The following is a 5,080-nucleotide window of genomic DNA, read 5'->3' as shown; positions in this document are numbered from 1 at the left end:
GCAATGACATGAATGGAACTAGAGGACATTATGTTGAGTGAAATAAGCCAGGCACAGAAAGACAAATATCACATTTCTCACTCATATGTGGGAGCTCAAAAAAAACTTAACGCATGGGGACAGAGAGTAGAATGATGACTCTCAGAAGCTAGGAAGGGTGGTCAGGAGGAGGAAATATACAGAGGTTGGTTAATGGGTACAAAAATATAGTTAGATAGAGGCAATGAGATCTAGTGTTCAGTAGCAGAAGAGGGAGACTATAATTAACAATAATTTATTGTATGTTTCAAAATAAGTGAAAGAGTGGCATTAGAATGTTCCTAGCAGTTTGGCACAGTGCCTCACACCTGGAATCCCAGCACTTTGGGAGGCCAAGGTGGGCAGATTGCTTGAGCCCAGAAGTTCAAGACCAGCCTGGGCGACATGGTGAAACCTCATCTCTACAAAAGAAAATTACAAAAATTAGCTGAGCATGGGGGTGTGCACCTATAGTCCCAGCTACTCAGAAGTCTGGACTGGGGGCATCCTTTGAGCTGGGAGGTTGAGAGAGCAGTGAGCTGAGATGATGCCACTGCACTCTAGCCTGGGTAACAGATTGAGACCTTGTCTCAAAAAAGAAAAGAAAAAGAATGTTTCTAGCATAAAGAAATGATAAATGCTTGAGATGATGGCTATCCTAATTACCCTGATTTAATCATTATACACTGTGATACTTGTATCAAAATATCACATGCACCCCCATAAATATGTAAATACATACAACTATTACGTATCCATAAAAGTTAAAAGTTTTAAAACAGATGAATGTGTAAAGAAAATGTGATATATTTACACAATGGAATACTATTTAGTCATAAAAAAAGAATGAAATTCTGTCATTAGTGGCTATATAAGAAAGCTTGGAAAATATTAAGTGAAATAAGCCAGGCATAGAAAGGTAAGTACTGCATGTTCTCATTCATATGTGAAGGCTAAAAAAAGTTGATCTCATAGAAGTAGAGAGTAGAATAGTAGTCACCAGTGACTGGGAAGGGTAGGTGGGAGCAGAGGATAGATAGCAAAGGTCAGTTGATGAATACAAAAGTACAGCTATACATAGGAGTAATAAGTTCTAGTGTTCTATAATGCTATAGGAAAACTAACAAAAATTTATTGTATATTTTCAAATAGCCAGAAGAGTAGATTTTGAATGTTCCCAACACCAAAAAAAGGAAATTTTTGAGATGATGAATACACTAATTACTATGATTTGATCATTACACATTGTATGCATATATCAAAATGTCACAATTTACCTCATTAATATGTACAATTATCTATCAATTTAAAATAGTAAGAAAAACAAAAAATGAAATAAGAACAATGAAAAAAGAATGCTTCAACAAAAAAATCAATCAATGTAATACACTGCATTAATAGAATTCAGGGGAGAAACGCACATGATCAACTCAACTGATGCAGAAAAACACCTGACAAAAATTCAACCACCTTTCACGATAAAAACACTCAATATACTAGGAATAGAAGGAAACTTCCTCAAAATGATAAAGGTCGTATATGAAAAACCCACAGCTAACATCATACTCCAAACACCTTTGCATATACGGTCAACTGATTTTTGACAAGAGTGCCAAGACCATTCAATGGTGAAAAGACAGTATGAAACCTTTTCCTCTACAATCATTAATAGGACAAGGCTGCCTGCTTTCACTATTTCAATTCAACACAGGATTAGAAATTCTAGCCAGAGCATTTAGGCAAGAAAAAGAACAAAAGTCATCTAAATTGGAAAGGAAAAAGGATAATTAATCCTCACTGTTCACAGAGGGCAAGATCTTTTATGTAGAAAACCCTAGAGATTGTGCAAGTGCACACACACACACACACACACAACTTTAGAGCTAATGAACTCAGCAACGTTGCAGGATATAAAATCAACACACAAAAATCAGTTGCATTTCTATATACTGGCAATGAATAATCTGAAAAGAAAATTAAGAAAAACATTCCATTTATAATAATATCCAAAAGAATAAAATACGGTTAACCTCCTGCATAGTCAAAAGTCCACATACAACATTTGACTCCCCAAATGCTTAAGTACTAACTGCCTACTGTTGACCGGAAAATTTACTGATAACAACCTGTCAATTAATGCATATTTTATGTTATATGTATTATATACTATATTCTTAGAATAAAGTAAGATAGAGAAAAGAAAGTGATATTTTAAAAATCAGTAGGAGTCTCAACAATGTCTGGATAATTACAAAAAGAGGGAAAGAAAAAATAAGAACAAAATAAAATCACAAGGAAGAAAAAATATATTTGCAATTCATTCAGTGGAATGGATTATCACAAAAGTCATATCCTTGTCATCTTCACATTGAGTAGGCTGAAGAGGAGGAGGAAGAGAAAAGATTCATCTTGCTGTCTCAGGGGTAGCAGAGGTAGAAAAGGTAGAGGAGGTGGAAGGGGAGGCAGGAGAGGCAGGCACACTTGCTGTAACTTTTATTGCAAAAACAGTATAAATCAACTTTGCAACTCAAATTCATGTTGTTTAAGGGTAAACTGTACTTAGGAATAGATTTAACTAAGAAGGGAAAAGATTGGTACGTTGAAAACTACAAAACATGACTGAAAGAAACCAAAGAAGATAAATTAACGGAAAGACATTTCCATTTTATCTTAATATTGTGAAGAGGACAAAATCACCCAAAGCAATCTACAGATTCAGTGAAACTCCTGTCAAAATACCAATGGCATGTTTTGCAGAAATAGAAAAATCAATTCTAAAAGTTATAGGAAATCTCAGGAGATCCTAAATAACCAAAACGTTCTTGAAAAATAACAAAATTGGAAGATTCACATTTCCTAATTTCAAAACTTACTACAAAGCTACAGTATTCAAAAAAAAAAGTGATACTGGCATAAAAACAGCTATATAAGCCAGTGGAAAAGAACAGAAAGCCCAGAAATAATCACAGAAATATGGGGTCAAATGATCTTCAACAACAGTGCCAAGACCACTTAATGGAGAAAGGACATTCTCCTCAACCAATGGTGCTAGAAAAACTGAATATTCACATGCAAACAAGTAAAGCTGGATCCTTACATCATACTTTTTTAAACTCAAAATGAGTCAAAGATCTAAAGTTAAAAGCTAAAACTATAAACTCTTAGAAAAAACAAGGGAAGATCTTCATGAGATTGGATTTGACAATGATTTCTGGGATACAACACCAACAACACAGTCAACAAAAGTAAAAATTAAAGAACCGTTCTTTTCATGAAAGTTTAAAACTTTTTGCATCAAAGGACGCAATCAACAGAGTGAAAAGAAAACCCACAGAATGAAGAAAATATTTGCAAATGATACATCTGATAAGGGGTTCAAATCCAGAATAAGCAACTCCTAAAACTCAATGACAAAAACAAACAACTAAATTCAAAAATGAGTATTACCACACGCTGAGCCGCTCTGCAGCTAGGACGCCACGTGCAAGCCGAAGCCACACCTCCTGCAGGGCTCCTCTCACCAGCCAGGCACCACAGATGAGAGCTACACCCAGGCCAGCACCAGCAGCTCAGCTGCCAGCAGTGGCACCCCCATCTGCAGTTGGCTCTCCTGCTGCTGCGCCCCAGCAGCCAAGACTGATGACCCAAGTGGCAACCAGTGCAGCTGGCATGGCTGTAGGCTGTGCTGTGGGGCACACACTGGGTTATGCCTTTACTGGGAGCTTCAGTGGAGGAAGTAATGGTGAGCCTGCAAAACTTGACATCACTTACCAGCAGCCTCAGGGAACCCGGCCAGCAGAGCAGCAGCAGCCTTTTTTCCATGAGATCAAACAGTTTTTGGAGTGTGCCCAGAACCAAGATGACATCAACAGGCTCTGTGGGGCTTTCAATGAAGTTCTCAAACAGTGCAGACTTGCAAACAGATTGGCCTAATCAAGAAGTTCAAATTGGAGAAATGGAAAAGCAGCTCTCATAGCCAAGTTAATTCACTATTAAAATATAATTGATAGTAAAGGTATAAAGTATAACCATCGGTTAAACCTCTCGTGTGTCATTTATAGCTTCCTTGCTTCAGAATTGAAATGGAAGAGGGTGTTCTAACTGTGTAGAATTTCATTAAGATGGTGTAGAATTTGGGGCTGGGCAAATGTTTGTGTGCCCTCCTTAAACTGGCTGTTACAATTTTATTCCTTGTGAGTTAATTAGAATAAGGTGATTTTCTTCCAAGAAAATGAATATTTTTCTAGAAGACAAACAAATGGCCAATAAATACATGCCTCAGTCATTTGGAAAATACAAATCAAAACCACAGTGAGATACCACTTCACACAAATTAGAACGGCTATTTTTCATGAAAATAACAAGCATTGGTGATGACGTGGAGAAATTGGAACCCTCATGCATTGCTGGTGGAATGTAAGATGGTTCAGCTGCCGTGGAAAACAGTTTGGCAGTTCCTCTAAAATTCAAAACATAAAATTGCTATATAATCCAGCAATTCCACTCCTCAATATATACTCAAAAGAACTGAAAGCAGGGACTGAAACAGATACTTGTACACCAATATCCCTCAGGATCCATAGGGGACTGGTTCCAGGACCACCCTTGGATACCCAAATCTGCGGATGCTCAAGTCCCATATATAAAATGGTGTAGTTTTGAGAAAGCAATCAGTAGACATAAGGGAAAAAATGGTGTAGTATTTATATAAACCTATGCATATCCTCCCATATACCTTAAATCATCTCTAGATTACTTATAATACCTAATATACTATAAATGCTATGTAAATCAATGTTAATACTGTATTTTTAAATTTGTATTATTTTATTGTTGTATTTTTTTTCCAATTTTTTTTTTTTTTTTTTTTTTTTTTTTTGAGACAGTCTCACTTCATAGACCAGGCTGGAGTATAGTGGTGTGATCTTGGCTCACTGCAACCTCTGCCTCCCAGGTTCAAGTGATTCTCATGCCTCAGCCTCCCAAGTAGCTGGGATTACAGGCGCACACCACCATGCCCAACTAATTTTGTATTTTTAATAGAGACGGGGTTTCACCATGT

At 36.8% G+C, this 5,080-nt stretch overlaps 1 pseudogene; it reads left to right on the top strand.

Annotated features, from left to right (window-relative positions):
* Nucleotides 1-3,358: 3,358 nt before the first annotated feature.
* Nucleotides 3,359-3,951, top strand: LOC103237686 (coiled-coil-helix-coiled-coil-helix domain-containing protein 2 pseudogene; annotated as a pseudogene).
* Nucleotides 3,952-5,080: the final 1,129 nt, after the last annotated feature.

Source organism: Chlorocebus sabaeus, chromosome 8 (genome assembly GCF_047675955.1).
Source record: "Chlorocebus sabaeus isolate Y175 chromosome 8, mChlSab1.0.hap1, whole genome shotgun sequence".
Classification (NCBI taxonomy): domain Eukaryota; kingdom Metazoa; phylum Chordata; class Mammalia; order Primates; family Cercopithecidae; genus Chlorocebus; species Chlorocebus sabaeus.
This window is presented reverse-complemented; position numbering and strand designations above follow the sequence as displayed.